Source organism: Argopecten irradians, unplaced genomic scaffold, assembly GCF_041381155.1.
Source record: "Argopecten irradians isolate NY unplaced genomic scaffold, Ai_NY scaffold_0030, whole genome shotgun sequence".
In the NCBI taxonomy this organism is placed as follows: Eukaryota; Metazoa; Mollusca; class Bivalvia; order Pectinida; family Pectinidae; genus Argopecten; species Argopecten irradians.
The window spans coordinates 21,777-43,339 of NW_027187497.1; the positions used below are offsets into that span (position 1 = coordinate 21,777).

Consider the following 21,563-nt stretch of genomic DNA (forward strand, 5'->3'; position numbering starts at 1 on the left):
AGCAAACTCCCATTTTGGAATCAGACATTATTGAAAAATGATTTTTAAGTGTTAACGCCATCATTCTTATATATTAGTAGATATTATATCTGGATACGTGGATTACATACGTAATTAAACAGCGATTAATTACAGTATGTGACATAAATATAACACAGTATTCAACATGCGTCATCGCAAATATGCAGAAAGGATTATAAACAAAACCACACGTAATGGTGTTAACGATATCATGCACTATTTTGAAATTGTCCAGGAATGAAACGCAGAGATTTATAACACAAATAACACTTACTACAGTTACATGGGAACGTCCAGGGAACGGTGCACCCATTGTCTATTGAGATTTTATTTGTGTGTTATAGTTTTAGATGTGGTATTGTCATGAAGCTGTATGTCAATAAACTGTATATTTAGAAGCTGTGTTCTTAAAAAAGTTGGTGCTGTGTAGCCTATAAAGTAAGAAGAATTTAGTGTTTGTTATGTACAGAATATGTTTTAAACGATGAATTTAATTGTATCTGTTATATCGAACATGAAGAATAGTTTATAGAGATTAATAGGTTCGAAAATACCAAATATAAAAAAATATAAATATATTGTAAAAGTAAAACACTACAATTTCATGTGATGATATACGTAGTTCTGACAGCCGTCATGACCTAATGACGCAATGTGCAATTTTTGTTCGTCCTTATGTACTACCGAAATGAAAAACGATATTTGTAGTTATAATGTTAAAATGTTAAATATCCTAAAAATATTGATTAAATGTTGGATGTATACTAATTATTTTATTTTATTTTCATGGATTTGTTTTTTTACCGCGAATGATAGCGGGCTACTTATGACGTCACAAGAAGAGGCTCCACTGACGGGGGCAACGGGAAATATGATTTGGCAATAGCACCAACAGAATACAATACAGGTTCGATTTTTAAAAGACAACTACATTGAACATTACCCGATGTTCTTGTAGAGAAGAAGAAACTTGATACATCATGTGGACGAAGTCATGGATGTAAGCCTCCAAGATGCTCTGTCTGTATGTGTCCATCAGTGGCTGCAGCATGATTCCAAGTGTCTGACTTGTCAGAATATCCTTAACTGTGTTCATTATCGTAAGGGAGTCTGAAAAGAAAATGTTTCATAGAAAGATATGGTGCAGTTTTCAACGCACTTTGAAAAAAAAAGTTGTTACATGTATGAAGGTACTCACTTTACACCAAGGAGGAAGGTTAGCGGAATCGGGGTGCGCAGGAGGTGCGTACCTCTGATTTAGGGGTTGCTTAGGCGGCTTTGGGGGAGCTCGAAGCGAGAAAATGGCCAACGGTAGTTGTTTACATTTTTTCAATGTTATCTTAGACACAGATATTGAGAGGAAAATTAAACACCAACAATTTTTGCATGATTGAAGCCAAGGATGCACGATTCGTTTAAGCTAAGCCACATAAGTCATGCGAGTAGGGGCATGCTCCGTATATTGCCAGCGAAAATGTAAACATCATCCAAGATGCTCTGTCTGTATGTGTCCATCAGTGGCTTCGAGCTCCCATCAATACCGCCTAATTATATAAGCGCCCCCTAAGTCAGAGGTACGTACTGAGCACCCCGATTCCGTTAGCCTTCTCCATGGTGCTTTAATACTATGTAAAAGTTGCAAATATATACTAGTATAAGTAATACTTTTACAAAAGCCTTTTATGCCTTAGATTGAAATATTATGTCATATTATTATCTTTTAATCATAAAAGCACACAAATGTATTTGACATGTATTAATTATGAACATATGTGGAGGTCAATGTTAGCTTCATGGTTTAGCAATAATGCTCACAAATGTGTATGATATTTATTAATTTTGGACTTTTGTTGAGGTCAACGTTGTGTTATATCACCCGAGGACGTATTCTGACCTAATTAGGAACATTCTATTACGCGGTTAACATCATATAGTACGAATCGAAAGTTCTTAGTTTTTAAATTCGTTTAAGAGTTATTTTGCCTTTTTGAAATGGATTCTTTGATCAGTTTGTTAAAAGGAACACGATGGCCATTGGACATCACCCTGATAAACGCACTTTTCGGCAGTTTAGTTCATAGGCGCAACATCAACTTGGTTGTAACGTTACAATATTAAACATTGAATTTTTTTAAAAAAAGCGGAGTGACATATATATTTATAATATGCTTTATATTGACCGTCTCGTGATGTTGTGTTATCTTTGTTTTCAAGATAATTTTGAATATTCTTCGGTTATCGCATACAGGTTTTTGTAAGAAATCCAATCACAAGTTCGCGATTTCCCTCCTGATTAACGTTATAACGTATAACCCATCTGTTTGTAATAATTAATTTAATATAATGGCCGATATGCTAAGTTACTGAATGGTTAAATTTGGGTCAGCATGTCGTTTCTTATTTTTTTTTCGTCACATGTGGCTATATATCAATTATGGACCTTTCTTGAGGTCGATATGGTGTTATATTACCCGAGTAGAATAAATAATGACCGAGGGCGTATGGCATGTATCTGCCATCACATAGTGAAATAGTCGACTAAGCTCGATAGAAAGTCGACCTGGTAAGATAATTATTTCGACTTAACATGATATGTTTTGTTCAGCATTGCCATATAGTGAACGTGTTGAAAATTTGATGTGTAATCAACTGGCAATTTGGACGGCCTTTCTTTAGCGATGGGCTTGTAGGGGGCACTTAGCCGCAATTATGTAGCCGATAAGACTTTTAGAAAGAAAGTGATGTCGTCTTTAAAGCTATATTCGGTGCCTATTACTGATGATGGAGCAATGGAGCAAAGTAATGAGTATGCAATTCAATATTAAAATGTTTGTATGCTTTTTATCGTACTTGTTTATATCGCTTAACTACTACACAATAAAACTGAACCGTATAAAATGACCAATTCTCAGCAAGACATTATATTACATTACATATGAATATATCGGAAATTTGGATTATTTACATAACCACGCTTGATTGTGTTAACGATATCATGCAATATTTTGATATTGTGTTGGAGTGTTTGAAGAAACGGAGAGATTTATAACACAAATAACACTTGCTACAGTTACACGGAAATGTCCGGGGTACGGTGCACTCATTGTCTTATTGAGATTGTCGTTATTGGTGACACAGCATACCATTTTTTACCTTGAAGCGAACAATTTTCCGCCATTTTGATTGCAACGACAACCATGTATGTGACGTAGTTTCTCCCCCGTGAAAGATGAAAGCAGAGATACAGTATTGCTTAGTGTGTCATTTTAATGGTCATCCGGGCTGAAGAGAGAAACAATATGGTTTTGGGCATTTACCTTTCTGGTCAGGTCTGTTTTTCCTATTGGTGCTGATTAAATCCTCTATCAGTCTGACATAAATCCAAGAAAAGGGCATCTTGGCGGTAAACAAGTGTCCGTCAGTGGCGGTGTGTTTGACCATAACCTCATGCAGTTCCTGCTTGGTTTGTCCTGGTGACACCAACTGTGAGTACTGTAGACCTGTGGCCTTGGTGCAGTTGATGATTCCCAGCCACAGTTGTTGGATCCAGTCCCCTGCTTTGGCCTGATCCAAACTCTCCAAATTCCTGTTAGTATCCATAAATGCAATGATTCCAGTCAATAGCGGAGTCACCTTGGTATCAAGGCTCTGGGTCAATGCTCGTCTGTGAAATTGAAAATGTTGTTGGTTGAAACAATGATAGGGAAAATGACAATAAAAGAAACTGCTTTATTGTGAAATCAAAAATCAATACAGAAATGCTAATTTGTGATTAAAACATCAAGGGGAATTACTGCAATATTTTTGTCACCAAAATATGCTTTGATGTAAAACTTCACTTTTATTTAAGGAATGATTTTTATCTTTTATTGTTAACTTGTTTGTAAACTGGATTTTGTGTGCAGATATTTCAACCTGACATGCGCTATGTGTATATTTTGAACGACCATTTCTTTTAAATTTAAATTTCCGATAAACATCTGTCAAATTAAAAGAGCACACAAAATATAGTTCCACAATAATTATATCTATTTTTCATTCCAGTTATAAATATTTCTTTAATATTTTATTTATGACATATTTTGTAAGAGTTCCATTACATTCATACATTTATTACAGTGGGAATTTGTCAATACAGATAATTGTATCGGTATTGACAAATCTGGCTGAATCGAAAGTATATACACACTTCTTGTGGAAGTCATGTGTTACTATGTGTGCATTCTTCCACAGTAAACCTATGTGTTTAAAACAAGTGTAAACGATCTCTCAGTTGGTATGGTTATATAGCAAAGAAAAAACGGAAATGTTAATATACCTGAATGTTCCTGCTGTGTTGATAACCTCAGCTTTAGCTGCTTCTATCGAAAGCCAGTTATCGGGGTCGACAAAAGTTTGTTCCTTTTCAACCATCAACACACCCAGATGCTTACATATACCCTTCACAAGGTTGGAGGATACTAAAACAATTACCATATTTTATTAATATTTAGATTTGCACAAAATAGTAAATAATTGATATACCTTTAAAGTTAACACAGCTCGACAGGAAAAATGATTTTGATTTGTTGATTAAGCAGTTACATGTTTGATCGACGTATTGTATTTCGAGAAGGCAGGGTACTTAATGAATACACCGCAACTTACCGCATGTATATTTAGCATGAACTAGCATGAACAGATATTTAACATAAATGGTACATCAATTTAAATGATTAATTATAGTACACCTATCTGAATTTCTAATCTAGGGCTAATCATCGGTTTCTTCAAACGAAACGTTGTAAACTGTAAAAGGATTGGGTAACTTTAAATGATGTCTTTCATTATATTTTCTGTTTAGGGTCTGGTTAAGATAATTTTACATGTATCACAAAAGAATCGAATGTAAGTACGTCACAAAAGGTATAGATCGAATGTTAAGAGCCGGCATAAGTATTTATCTTCCATTATTAACTCTACACGTAATTTTCTGAGACATCATTTGACCTGTACGATATCCTTTTCAATCAACAAGCTAACAGTAAGGGTTGCAAGCAACACACGTTCCCTGATGTCAATCTCATTTTCTAATGTATGGCAAATTCACAGAGGGAAGCGGATTAGGGTAACTGAAGTTACCCATATCCAACATGGCGACGAAAAATAAATACGAGAAAATCGTACTGTCTGTTCACGGAATAGACGGGCATTTTTTTAATAACCGCCGTAGACCGTGTCTTCCAACAATATTAGCAATATTTGAAGCGTAAGTCATATGCACAGAGATCTACGGACGTTGGAATGAAGCATGGAAAATTACGTACGATTAGGGTAACTCAAAATGTCAATTTTGACGTGATTAGGGTAACAGGAACATCGTGAATAGGGTAAAACTCACCGATGCATTTTTGAATAGCGAAATTTATAAGGTATTCTAGTTGTTTTTCGGATTAATTTTACCACCTACGTGTACATTTAATGGTATAAACATTCTTCATATTGATATTTGAAATGTTTAAGTAAGATCATTTTTATACAGTACAATTGTAGTCAGGGTCGATACAGAGTTGATGCTTTATTTTTATTTTTGTTTTTTTGTTTTTTGTTTTTGTTTATTATAAGCCCAGAAGAGCAACAGTTAAACATTATGTACATGTATTACAGAAAAATCAAGTGATAATTGGGGAAGCATGCTACATTTGCTGAGATGAGAATGATATGTAGAATAAGACGTGGATTGCGATGGGTACTTCAATACAAGTTTTTTTTTTTCTGGTGGTCTGTCTTTAATCAAAAACAATTTAATTTAATTTTTGTATTCGATCGCTATGAACATGCACTTTCAAAATTTTCATACAATGTAATTTGGTTTTATTTAGAAATGGCTTCACAGGGGCTCGACTCTAACAGCCACCTCATCGCGATCTCCAGAAATTACATGTAATCCTTATTAATTCATCTTTGTCCGCTTTGCAAGTTTAACAGACGTTGCTAAATTATGCAGTGATGATATTCCCATTATAATCTTAGCACTCACATCGTACATAAGTCATCGTGTCTTAACATGATTGTGAATTGGCGATATACATTCACCTTACTTGGTGCAATTCAGATTTTCACTTTGTCTTGGTCTTTAGACTCTGATTTTTGTCATTTAAAAATATTTCGCAATGTTTTATTTTCGGACAATCGTATGTATGTACGTATTAAAGGTATTATTTCAAATATCGCAGTGTTTTCAAACTTGCAATTATTAAAGAATTAAACAATCTTGGAAAAATACACATATCATGCATTTAAGAAAAGAAATTTAAATCGCAATTAAGTATATTAGAATGCCAGACGAGTGCATATATCTTGTATATGTGTTTATGTATGCTTACTTGTATTGTTAAGAAATATACCACACATGAATTGTATTGTGTATGAATTAGTGTCAATGATATCTTGACATATTTTCAAATTATACATGTACGTTAGTGCACTATGTTGTCAAAAATACAATAAGAGAAATGCTTTCATTTTGCAGAGTTTAACAATCACTCTCGTGTATAATTGTATAATGTAACCATGTATGTATTTATGTTTTGCCTATGGGCCGTAAGGTCCGCGGAATAAAGAAACTTGAACTTGATGTACATCTATTTCAAAATGGTTAAGTGTACCCGTTTAAAAAATAATTCAAATAAAATTTAACTAATTTTCGGAGGAAAATCCCATCGAAACTTCTTTATACAATATGCCCGTGTTCATCAATAGAAGTTACCCGCATCATTTCTGCAGATAGCAAGTAAGTTACCCTAATCATCACTTTTGAGTTACCCTAAGAATACGCAATTTTACATGCTTGATTCCAACTGTCTGTGGATATCTGTACATATGACTTACGCTTCAAATTTTGCTAATATTGTCAGAAGACACAATATACGGCGGATATGCATGAAAAATACCCGTCTATTCTGTGAACAGACAGTACCATTTTCTCGTATTTCTGTACCGTCGCCATGTTGGATATGGGTAACTGCAGATACTCTAATCCGGTTATTAAATCATACTATCAATATATTAAGTTTGAACGAATTCCGTTGATGTTTTTCTCAATTTATTGTCCGGAAGCTAAACTTGTGAAATAAAAATTATTTTAAGTATGAGTGACCTTTGTAGTTGACCTTTTGACCCAAAATTAAATCCCAAACTGTATTTATTCGTATGCTATCATTGTGTGAAGTTTGATCAAAATCCGTTGATGTGTTCTCAAGTTATCATTCGGAAACTAAAATTTGTGAAACAATCTATTTTTAGTAGCAGTGATCTTTGTAGTTGACCTTTTGACCATAAATCCAATCCCAAGCTATGTTATCTCCTATGTTATCATTATATAAACTTTTATCAAAATCCGTTGATGTGTTCTCAAGTTATCATCCGGAAACTAATATTTGTGAAATAATCTTTTTTTTAGTAACAGTAACCATTGTAGTTGACCTTTCGACCCCAAGTTCAATCCTCCTCTGTATTTTCTCATATCTTTAACCGCTATGTGAAATTTGATCAAAATCCGTCTCAAGTTATCGTCTGGAAACTAATATTTTGTGAAACAATCTATTACTTTTTGACCGCAAATTCCATACGAAGCTGTATTTTCCCATATGCTACCATGATAAAATTTGATCAAAATCCATCCATTAGTTCTCAATTTATTATATGGGTATCAAATCGAGACAGGCGGACGGATAGACAGACAGACGGACAACCTGATTACTATAGGGCATCCGTATATCGATGCGGGTCCCTTATAACGGCATGGTTATTTGGTAACAGAAATATGTTTTCAACCTTGTGAACTTGTTTTCCGGCCATATGCTACCATGATAAATTTGATCAAAATCCATCCATTAGTTCTCAATTTATTATCTGGGTATCAAATCGAGACAGGCGGACGGATAGACGGATAGACGGACAACCTGATTACTATAGGGCATCCGTATATCGATGCGGGTCCCTTATAACGGCATGGTTATTTGGTAACAGAAATATGTTTTCAAACCTTGTGAACTTATTTTCCGGAATTATTTTTTCGCATATTTTATCATACTTTACAAGCTACACAACAATTTACACAGTAAAACTCAAGGGTTAGCCCCGGTACATACACACTTTTTTATCAACTTAGTTTTGTTCAAATACACAAAAGAAGTGATATAGGTTAGTAAAATATCACTAGTTTAAAGATGGTATAATGCTTTAAACGATATTTATCGAAAGTGCACATAAGATTCGTGCCAAGTTCCTGAGCTAATAGATAATATGCTGGGTAATTCTTCATATATGAATATTTACATTTTCACTTCGCTTCGCCTCAATGAAACTAGTAAACTCCGATCACTTCATTTCCCGATGAAGATGCTTGGTCACGCGCTGACCTCTGACCGGCGTGAGAATACATTTTGACATTGTTTACATTTTGACCTACATTGTAGTTTTACGCCGCTTCAGTTTTGAACGAACTTTCTGCGATGTGGCCTATCGTTGTACATTTAGAAACACAGACAGAAATGCTCGATAAAGTGATATCATAAATTGTCAGTAATATAATATTATAGTCGCCTAGAGATATTTTACACGTATTTTGATGAAACACTGAATTAGGCTCAAGCCCAGGTAAAACAAATGCTGAGCATAGCCTGAACCGGGGATGCTTCAAAGCTCTCTATTTAGGCCTATAAATATATGCACTGCTGACAAGTAAACAAAGCATGAAATTAAAACTAAAAGCATTTATTTGTTTAATGTTTAGAGAAATATCTTAATTCAAGCACACGTAACAAAATTTTAACAATGTTATCTTCAAAAAGTGTAATTTGGGTTAGCGTCACGTTAGGACCGAACGCAGTGAGGTTCACCACTCATCGCATAGCCTAGTAGGCATAATCGAACGCAAATAGTTTATATGTGTATAATATATGTGAAACGGTGTCATACATGTAAGCTTAAAAACGATAGATTCCATGAAAATACGCTCAAACAGCAAACAGGCTAATTTCAGTGACATTAAGCCTAACGAAACGATTCTGTGAGTGTCAAAATCCACGGCATTGGAGGGTCGTTGGAAACCGCCAACATTTCAAATCGATGTTTCTCTACTTACTTTATACCGAATTTTAATCCCAAACTCCAGTAGACAGAGAAGTTATCACATTTTCAAGAATAAACACAGAAGTCTTCCAGTGATCTGCGACTAAGTCCCGCATTTTAACACGTTTTATTGAGCCCCGGAAGCATGATTATTGGACTGCATTACATACTATAGACACAGGGGTTGGATTTCACAACAGATTTAGTTAATACATATTTAAATGTCAGCTACAAATAAATATCAGACGGAAATACAACATTCAGTTAATTCCATAACAATTATAATTGAGTTTTTAAAAGGTTTGATTATGTTTAGATACCAACTATTCAGCATTTTCACCACAATCGTCATTTTCTTCGAAACCGGACCCCTGCTCAATCGAGCGACCGGATTACACATTGACTGCACTGCTAGTACTACTGCGCAGCAATTTTTGTATTTGAAGCTACATAATAATGTTTTATGATAAAATTTAAGCCATTAATTCTTGAATATAAAAACAATATTTCAAAATCGCCGTTTTTTATCGTAACAACGCAAAAAGAATGAAGTTATTTTCGGAACTACATTTTGTGTTGCCTTGGTGACGAGAAGAACTGAACTGGCGGCTGTTCCGTAGCTGTACAGACATGTACGATAACTGGTACAATATTGCAAAATTGTATAATAATCTTATACCGAACACATATAATTTGACTTTTTTTTAACAGCGGAATTTTTAGATTGGTTAATGTAAATATAAGGATTGATTATCAATTTTGTTGCTTGCATTGACTGATGAAGAAAGTTAATCTCGTGCAAATGTTACATGAACTGCTTCGCAGTTCACTTCATTTGCACGAGATTAACTTTCTTCATCAGTCAATGCAAGCAACAAAATTGACAATCAATCCTTAAATACACTGTGAAGAGGCGTATCTTTTACATGTATAAACTAGTGTAAAGTCTCTTTATGCACTTACATATATGTATCAAATTAAGTCAGTATCAGTGTAAAGTATGAATATAGCTTAAGATAACATTAACCGTACGTTATTGAACCATACGTTAAGGTTTAGTTGACTTGGATAAGTTTTCATGTTTCAGCAAAAACGGTAATCCATAAAACATATTACGATCACCTGGTTTTGAAAACACGTTACATATTACGGTTATCTCGGCAATATATCGATGTAGCAGGTACAGATGATTATCTGGTTACCCATGGAATCTCTTCGCAATTACCATACAATATCAAAATCAGCAAATGCTGAAGCAAAACTACTTTTGCCTGCATCCATTTTTGATGACCGTAATATATATAACGGTCACATTTATGTGTGCACAGTGTACCTATTTAGTCTGGGGTATTTTATTCTACCACATTTGCGAAGATTTTGAGAAGATTTTATTTTAGTTTTTGTCAATTTTACCCCCTTTTGGCCTCTCCCTCACTCAAATGAAGGGTGGGAGCTATATTATTCATAATTTTGATTGGCCTTATGTCTTAAAAAGTTTGTGCAAAATATCATTGAATTTGCGACGCACGACATACAACGACAAAAAAGAGGGATTAGAATAGGTCACTTCAGACAAAAAAAAGATTCACTTCGGGATCAAGGTTTTGGTCTCAGCAACTGATAGTATGATTCAAGATTAAAACAATTGAATATTGGACATGGAGTTGTGGTTATCAAACGGTAAGTAGTATGACACTATTTGTATCGTAGCAATAACAGACAAAATGCATTTTACCTAGATCAGTTTTCCCAAAGTGTAGTAACTCCATCAGCTGATTGACCCTTACTGTTGACCTTTCAGCATCCATCTTTGTATCCTTGACCATTACCAATGCAGCAAGAATACATCTCAGTACTAAGTTTTCCACGGGAGTAGTTTGTGACAGGGTGCTGAACAAGGTATGTTTGTCTTGACATTGTAAAAATTTAATTCTTCTTCATCCATGTCGTTTTGTCTGACATCTTGGTGCTCTTCCACGGCATCTGATTCCATAGCAGGTAATTCAGTATTTTCTTCTATCGCATGCTGTATTAATACCCCAACAGACTTGCCTGATATTAGGAGCATTCCTACCATATCTTTCTCTGGTCGAAGGTCATCCATATGGAGAGAATGCCATCGACCGCACTTCAAACAGACAGAAATGTATTAATAGCAAGATTTCGTACACCCGACGTTCGCCATAGATAATGTATTCTGTAATGCACTATTATATATACGTCAGTACCAAAACCGTGTCATACACCCGTGGTTTTAAAAGGCACAATTCAGTGAGGCTAAATCTGTTACATAACCACGAAGTTAAATATCATGGTATTTGAATTGACACCGTTGAAATTCAAAATTGTTAAGCAATACGATTAAGGAGATACAATATGTAGGCTGTGCCCATACTCGAGTCAATGCCACGTAACTTAAAGATCCTCAATCGCCGACGGAGCACAACCAATATCCCTTATTTGAACAGTAATTGATGTTTAATCCTTTACATATGTCTGTAATTAGCACAAAACAACATAAAATTATTTATTTTGCTTTTGGTGCATGCACAATCAGCACTTCATTCCATATAGACCCAATGCCACAGATTTCTTTCTTGATACAATTAATTACAATTAATAAAATATATTTATCTTAAAAGTGAGATAAGAAGCTCAAACTTTTCAACGATGGTAATGCTGTAATGTAAGTTACCTTTGTAACTGAAGAAAAAAAATGCTAATTCATCTGATTCTTTTTTTTGATAGAGGAAAAAATACCATGCGTCAGCGGAGGAGCATCTTTAAGCAAAGGCAATACATATATAACTACCGAGGAGTTGAGTTTTTTTTAGACAGGAACAGGCACTAATAAGGTAAGAGCGATTTGATTAGTTCTAGACAAATAAACTCTTAGGCTGAATTGTCCCTTTTATGTACTCTTAATCTGAATTGACCCTTTAATTAGTCAAAACGAATAAAGATTATGAAAAATCAGCATAACCCTCAGAGTTCAAGAAAGGTATGACATTTACACCGATAATGTTTTTTTACAACATCAGATAGATGGAACTTTTTTAAAGATAAATTGGGTGGAGATTATTTAGTAAACAGAGTTTGGAAGAAAGTGGTGAAAAGCTATTTCATTATGCTCTATTATGTGGCAGCTAACCTGGAATCCATTGAAACAGCCTCCAGCAAACCTCGGCAGCTGTATGACAAAGATGGCATGCCTGTTGGTTTGGGGGTCCAGTTGTTGCAGTTCGTCTTGTACACAGTACCTGGCACATGCCACCAGACTAGCGTTCTGATCCCCACAATCTGTCTGGACTATCAAAATTATTTCTTCTTCCTCCCTCTCAAAACAGACCCTGTGAATAACAAAAACAAACGATGATATTATCCTAAATTCTCAACACATATTCAGTGTAATCTACAATGTAATAATGGACGCAATGGGTCTCCTAAGAAACCTGTCATACCCTTACATTAGCACAAAAGACTTTATATATACGATACTCCAGAGGCAAATGGTTTAATACCTCTCTTATGGACGTTTTTGACAAAACCCCGACGATATCTGTAAAATGCTTTCTGTGAAAGGTTCCAAGTAGATGCATATTTCTTTTAAATGTTCGTAAAACCTTTCAACACTTCACGCAAAATATAGCAAGGTATGTACGTTTGTCAACGGTATGGTGTCCCGCGCGGTAATACGATAGTATCTTGTACGTATAAGATAAATAAAATCAGATAGTGGCCCTAAGACGTCGCAGATGTGTCGCATCAAAATTTTAAAAAAATATACATCCTTTTATACGTGTTCCTCCCATTTTTTGTGAAACTGCTTTTGCATAAACGAAAAAGTGTTAAAGTTTTTAAAGGAACGTTATTGCTTGATATATAACATAATTCAACTAAAATGTATTTTCAAAAATCATTTTTAAATGGAAACATATTGGAGATAATTAATATTTATGTTTATAAAATACCTACGTATGAACATGAAATACATAGCTGCTGGTCTACAATACAATTAAGAACAGAAACAATTACAAAAACAACTAAACAAAGTAGGAGTGTTAATTTGGGTCATCTGATTGCCTTAATCATTGTTTTTGGTTACCGAGACGCGGGGTTAGGACATCATTAACACATTTTTGTTTTCAACGAAAATTATGAATGAGCAAGAGATAATGAAAATACTAAAGAAAATACATCATGTTTGCAGATGAATACTAAAACAGGACAAGGAACGTACGTAACAGATCAGGATGTTATGATGTCTACAAAATAGGGCATCATTGTTTGTGCATAACATTGAAATGATGATGACTTCTTAATATTTTATTCTCTGTGTATAATAGAGCTACATTTCAAAAAAGGCAAAACGCATCTTTAAGGATATACCAAACCGTATCCTAAATATGTGAACAGGGTCTTACAACATATAAAAATTCCAAATCTATTTAATATCAAAACATATTTGCAACTAAGTCATAGAATGAAGTTAATTCCGTTATTATGCTATCTAATACTTAGTACTTAAATCGATCGAGAAATGATCGGGACAATTTCAAAATAAAGTAACCGTAGTTTTGAAAATTACCATGTTTGTACAAGTTCTAAATTGACTTTTAAATAAATATGTTCCATAATAGGGAAAACATATTGAAAAGCTATTTTTTTTAGTAATTTACTGAAACCATAAGGAACGAGAACAATTAAGTACTAGGTAATAACCAAATTTTATCAAAATCGTTCAAATAATTTAGGAGAAGTTCGCCAGGCAAAGGTACGTCTACGGCATACAGACAAAGGACAGACGGACGGCTAGACGACCGGACGGAGGGACGGACGGACAGACGAACAACCCGATTCCAGTATTCTCCCTTAACTTCGTTACGGCGGATATAGTTAAGTTGTGGAAATCATTTAATACATTATAAACATTAGTTACAATAGAAGTCATTTTACAATTAGTAGTAAAACTACAATTATGAAATTAAATCGTAGATGACAATTCGGCTTCATGGTCTAAACATATGTACTCATTATACTGTTCTTGAAACGTAAATGTAATTATCTTTGATAGTACTGTCATTTTCAGATATTTTTTTGTCTGTGTAAAATTACAACCTTTTGCATTGCAAGTATTGTAATTCTCAAAATGTCTGTGCACAACATATTCAAAGCTCCTCTTGATTTATCAGCAGAGAAATTACGACACATATAGTTTTGTTTGTTTTATATAGCACACAGGTCTTTACATATGAAATTATAACTATTCATGAATACCTTTGTATAGATAAACATCTATCTTTTGCCTTTTTTCTTCTTCTATTTACCTTCCTATAGTTTATACAAAGCGATAGTAAAATTTGGATACCAAATATATAAGCCCGGACCCTGTTAATACCCCTTTTGAATATTTACAGGTTGGCAACACTGCAAGTAGCTCAACGGTAAAACATGCATCTAGAGTTCAGAGAGTCCCGGCTCTCCCTGCCATGTATTCTCAGCGACAGTAAATCTACATATTTTATTTGTGAATATTATACTCACTTGACTTGTCTACAAAACTGTTGTTCTGTGTCAAATGACTGAAGGTTCAGAAGCACCATGTTGCCTACTGGGATCTCAAGTGTTAACGACAATTCTTCCAGGTCCTTGCTTGTGATCAGTTTGGAGTGAGTCGTAACCTTCAAAAATATTCTATTTGATTCCACACGATATATCAGACATTACATCGAACGTTAAAAATACATTTTCTGTGACAAAACTTACTTTTGTATGCTGCGTAGATATGATGATAATTTTAGACATTCAACCTATAGTTAAATAACACTTTTTAATATTTTCTCAATATTATGACACCATAGCAATAAAAGTATTTTACCTGAGCAAAATGGCTTTTTCGTTTTTCCTTTCTAATTTTCTGATACAGGTAAGTAGATATACACTCGTGCTGCTGTTCTTTCCAGTATATCTCTCGTAAATCTCCTTGTTCTTCATGAATCCGTCTCATCACTGCATCTGGTGTAGCACACCACAGTAGCATTCTCATAGAAGAGTCAAATAACTGGCAGGAAAATCAACAAATATATTATTGTAGCATAGCACGTTAACATTCTCATAGCGGAGTCAAATACCTAACAGAACAAGAGGCCCAGAGGGCCTGTATCGCTCACCTGGTTCGTAATGCCAAGTTATGTTTTGAATACAGCTTCATTGTTTCTTTTCTAAAGGAATTTAAATATTTACCTCTATTTCCGCTATCAGTCCCCGCCCCTCCTGCCCTCGGGGGGTCAAAGTCATAATTTATACAATCTCTATTCCCCTTCCCCAAGGATGTTTCTGGCCAAATTTGGTTATATTCCATGCAGAACTCTATGACTAGCAGCGATTTAAAGGATTTACCATTATTTCCCTATTGGGCCCCGCCCCTCCTGCCCCCGGGGGTCATAGCAAAAATTTATACAAGTTCTGTTCCCCTTCCCCTAATGATGTTTATGGCCAAATTTGATTACAATCCATGCAGAACTCTAGGACAAGTAGCGATTTATAGAATTTACCTCTATTTCCCTATTGGCCCCGCCTCTGCTGTCCCCGGAGGGTCAGAGCCAAAATTTATACAAGTTCTGTTTCCTTCCCCCAAGGATATTTGTGGTCAAATTTGGTTAAATCCATGCAGAACTCTAGGACAAGTAGCGATTTATAGGATTTACCTCTATTTCCCCTATTGGGCCCCGCCCCTCCTGCCCCCGGGGGGTCAGAGCCAAAATTTATACAAGTTCTGTTCCCCTTCCCTCAACAATGTTTGCGGCCAAATTTGGTTACAATCCATGCAGAAATCTAGGACAAGTAGCGATTTATAGGATTTACCTCTATTTTCCCCTATTGGGCCCCGCCCCTCCTGCCCCCGGGAGTTCAGAACCAAAATTTATACAAGTTCTGTTCCCCTTCACCCAAGGATATTTGTGGCCAAATTTGGTTACAATCCATGCAGAACTCTATGACTAGTAGCGATTTAAAGGAAATGTTGACGGACGGACGGACGGACGGACGGACGGACGGACGGACGACGGACGCCGCGCCATGACATAAGCTCACCGGCCCTTCGGGCCAGGTAAGCTAAAAAAACTGCAAATGTATTATTGCCGTACACATTAGTTACATTTTATTGGCAGATCTGCATTAGGCAAGGAATACAACCGATGCATTGGGGGTATACTAAAATCTTCGTAAATTTACACACCTACCAGAGAACAAAATCGATGCATTTTTTCCTGCATTAAATATTTTAGGAGGTTCCAACGCCAGAGAGGACAAAATAATTAAAACTTTATCTAAGCAAACAATAGTGATATTCTCTCATTCAGATTCTCTTATTCCTGGCTGTGACAGACGTAACGTCATTTTGATATGTTAAGCTTGTCCTTCAGACATGCTTTAACAGACGAGTGCCTGGGTTGACGGACTGGTAGTTTGTTTAAAACACTACCTGGTCAACTATAGTTCATATGGTGCATGAATTATCTGAGAAATACACCTGTGTTTAGTCAATTATTCCTCCATCCAGATATTGTTTATGGTCTGTAACCTGGTATACATACCTGTGTGTGGTCAACTATTCCTCCATCCAGGTACTGTTGATGGTATGTAACGTGGTATACATACCTGTGTGTGGTCAACTATTCCTCCATCCAGGTACTTTTGATGGTCTGTAACCTGGCATACATACCTGTGTATGGTGAACTATTCCTCCATCCAGACACTGTTTATGGTCTGTAACCTGGTATACATACCTGTGTTTGGTCAACTTTTCCTCCATCCCGACAATGTTGCTGGTAGACATTCAGTACAATAGCAGCACAGCTGTCAGCATGGTACCCCATAAACACGTCCCCAACAGTAAATTCATCTTTCCTGAAAACGAATGAAGTTATCACTTTAAATGACTCTTTTTAAACTTTGAAAATATTCATGTATTGAGAGGTGAATGTAATTTGAAGTCAAGAAAAGGCTATTTAAAAAAAAAAGCTAACCTAGGTACAGAGACTTTTAAAAAGTGCAATTAAAGCTACTTATAAAAGTAATGTCTGATAACACCTCTTCGATAAATGTAACATTTAGACGAAGTGAGTTTTTGCCATGCTTTCAGTAGTTATTATTTTCATTATTGTTCGGAAGGGTAGGATTATAGAGAAGTAGGGCAATCAGGTGATATGGACAAAGATAACATTTCATGTTCTTTCATCGTCAATTACAGGAGAGGAGTGGAAGATTAAAAGTGGTATCTTCAACATATAAGATCACATTACTTACCCAGTCTTTCTGGCAGTTGACAAAGTCTTTAGCCCAGTCCTCTAGTTTTTCTGTTAGTTTCAGCTGTTCCTCTGTCAACATTGTGGACACATTGAGGAAATGTTTCTCCAGACGGTTGATGAGAGGGATGGGAAACTTGTCATACACAATCTGTTTCTCGGCTACCACTATCAGTCTAACAAAACATATGAAACACAATATAGATAAAATATAACGAAAACAATGGATTGAAGGTCAGCTACGAAAACAACAATTTGATAAAGTTAATACTTATGTTATTTATTCTACATATATAGTAAATACTATTTGAAATTATCATAACTTTGCCCTTAGGTATGGTACAAAGGATGTCCCAGACACGATATGAACCGAAGTTTTTTTTCCATCTTATAGGGATAAATGGGCGTTGAAGAATTTAATATACTTCCTTTATTAGTTCATGACATCGTCCCACATTCTAGGGGCTCGAGATCTCGATATGATTGAACTCCTTTTCAATCTCAATCAGAAGGAGAATTTTGAAAAAAAAAATGAAGTGATTTCTTTTACTATTATGGCCCATAGGCTGGTTTTACAAAACTGCTATTCCAGCAGTAAAGCTACCATGATGCTGGCGACCGCCTATTTCTTAGTTTTAAAAGAACGATGTCAGTCTATAATATTTTCCTTAATGAATATACTAGAAGTAAGGAAATTATCTTTAACTGGGGCAACGCCCGACCTAACCTAACTAAAATATATTTACAATGGCATATGGAATTACTGAACGTGCATGCGTGAAAACATTGTCTGTGACATACCTAACACGTACATTTTCTAAATTACGGCCATGGATCACGCAAGCATAGAATCATTTTCGGACACATACCGCTCTACTATATCGACAAATATTGTAAACTAAATACTAAAAGTGCGGTATACTTGAATTTAATGTCTCACCTGAAATCTTTATGAAACTCTACACTTGGACTCATGTGTGTCCCTAGTCCAAGGTCGACATACCGCTCGCCCCCCGAACTCCACATAAGTACTGAAAGAAACATACTTAACGTGTGTGACATCAGAATAGACTGATTATGTCAGTAAAGAGTGTAATCAATTTGTCTAATTTGACCTTTTATTACGATACGTTTCATTATTCAGACACTTCTAAGAGGCATTTCATTTTCTTGTATCCATGGTAACAGAAAATGTTAAATATTAAAAGCAAAACTCTGAAAGTGATACGGAGTGAAAACTTATTCCTTCTAAATGTCTTGTTTTTTATGAACACTTCCTTAGATTCAGTAATTGATTCGATGGGAACATATCGTCTGTTATTGAGGTTGCGTTGTTCGCATTGCAGTGGACAGCGATTCATTGCCGCACATACCGTCATGTCATCGCTCCTATATTAGTATCAAGTCATTTATATATAGTATCAAGTCATTTCATCGCCTCCTTTATTAGTATCAAGTCATTTCATCGCCTCCTATATAAGTATCAAGTCATTTCATCGCCTCCTATATAAGTATCAAGTCATTTAATCGACTCCTTTATTAGTATCAAGTCATTTAATCGACTCCTATATAAGTATCAAGTCATGTCATCGCCTCCTATATTTAGTATCAAGTCATTTCATCGCCCTCCTATATAGTATAAAGTCATTTCATCGCCTCCTTTATTAGTATCAAGTCATTTCATCGCCTCCTATATAAGTATCAAGTCATTTCATCGCCTCCTATATAAGTATCAAGTCATTTAATCGACTCCTTTATTAGTATCAAGTCATTTAATCGACTCCTTTATTAGTATCAAGTCATTTAATCGACTCCTATATAAGTATCAAGTCATGTCATCGCCTCCTATATAAGTATCAAGTCATTTCATCGCCTCCTATATAAGTATCAAGTCATTTCATCGCCTCCTATATAAGTATCAAGTCATTTCATCGCCTCCTATATAAGTATCAAGTCATTTAATCGACTCCTTTATTAGTATCAAGTCATTTAATCGACTCCTATATAAGTATCAAGTCATGTCATCGCCTCCTATATAAGTATCAAGTCATTTCATCGCCTCCTATATAAGTATCAAGTCATTTCATCGCCTCCTATATAAGTATCAAGTCATTTCATCGCCTCCTATATAAGTATCAAGTCATTTAATCGACTCCTTTTTATTAGTATCAAGTCATTTAATCGACTCCTTTATTAGTATCAAGTCATTTAATCGACTCCTATATAAGTATCAAGTCATGTCATCGCCTCCTATATATAAGTATCAAGTCATTTCATCGCCTCCTATATAAGTATCAAGTCATTTCATTCGCCTCCTATATAAGTATCAAGTCATTTCATCGCCTCCTATATAAGTATCAAGTCATTTCATCGCCTCCTATATAAGTATCAAGTCATTTCATCGCCTCCTATATAAGTATCAAGTCATTTAATCGACTCCTTCATTAGTATCAAGTCATTTAATCGCCTCCTATATAAGTATCAAGTCATTTAATCGACTCCTTTATTAGTATCAAGTCATTTCATCGCCTCCTATATTTATATCACGTGATTTCATCGCCTCCATTATCAATATTATCGCCATCTACATGTATACTAGTATCAAGTTATTTTTTGCCGTCTACATTTATCATGTCATTTTATCTCCATCTATATCAGTATCATGTCATTCATCCTCTTTTTAATTCCAATTGTAAAATGCATATTAAATACCATTACTATATTTCAGAATTATTCACCTGATTTTTATTTCATAATATAAGAAAATTAACAAAACGATCAATGTAAGGTTTAAAGGACTCTCACATCAAGAGATAATGTTGTTAATGTGTTTTACTTCCCCGATCTTTCATACATTAAAATACCATTTTGAAAATATTGAAAACATTAATGTCATTAAAGTGATAACTGTTAAACATTCAAAATACATATCTCTTAATTGTCAGGGTAACCCTACATAGAAGGTTCATCACCTGTTACGTTAATGAGTTTTATATCAAATCCATAATTATAAGTTATTTATATTAAAAATTAACTTTCTTACCTGGTTTAGGGCATCGTACAGGCTCTCGTAAATGTTCTCCAAGTTTAGAAGTACCACAGTGTTGCCTGTCTCCATACACACTTTGATGCGGTTAATGTCCCTGCAAACCTAGCGATAAAGTTTTTAATTAATGAGCTCTTTTGTTAAAGAGTGAACAGTTATGGAATCGTCCCGGCATCAAGGACATGAAGGCGTTGTTTTATAGGGAGAAAACGCAGAGTTTGGATACTTCCATGGGGTCAAAACGGCAATTCTGTTCCTCCTTGAAAACGACATTGATTTATAATTTCCAATATGTTTATACGTGTTTTTGTATTATGTGAACTCTAGAACTTAAAGATTGATTAATATTTCAATCAACGAATTCGTATGAAGCCATTAGCTTCTAATGGTAATCGTAGCCGACACATACCTAACGCCAGACAGTATGAAGCCACGCCTCTCAAAATGTTGAATGTATATGTAACAACTATTGGAGACACCAGTAATCGCGTGATATTTCATTGCGTTTGTTTTGTAGATACAACAGTATTATTTAACGATCAGATAAAATAGCTTACATATTGAACAATATATTCATATTGAATTCTGTCATCTCGCTGAGTGTCATGTATGTCATCAGCCTTGGTGACGTTAATGATCGTGAAAAAGATGGAGACATATTAGGAATCTAGTTAGTGTCCTGGAAGCACTTGGATCAAAGTCAGCACCGTTAATTCAATGGTTTCTTGTTTTTCTGACGGTATAATGGTAATTCAACAGTGCATATGAGAGCATTTCAAATTTGTTTATTTTCTATGTAGATTTAATAACTGTGTTCTATAAAACCTGTTGAAATACTATCACTAACAATGAGATATTTTACTGAGTAGCCTGTACGTAGTGGATCTATTAATTCTTTCATATAAGTCTTCATAAAAAAAATCAAAAAAATCTTTTGATCATATTCTGACCAGGTTATGAACATGGTGGTATGACTCTAATCAGCTGGTAAAATGGCAATATATTCAATATATTGTTTCGATTGTGCAGGGCAGACTTTCCTTGAAAAAGTTACATGTAGGGGGCTTGTTATCTAT

The 21,563-nt window shown here is 35.0% G+C and overlaps 1 pseudogene; it reads right to left on the minus strand.

Moving 5' to 3' along the window:
- LOC138311480 (E3 ubiquitin-protein ligase rnf213-alpha-like) overlaps positions 1-21,563 on the minus strand; it is a 127,485-nt pseudogene that overhangs the window by 14,438 nt on the left and 91,484 nt on the right.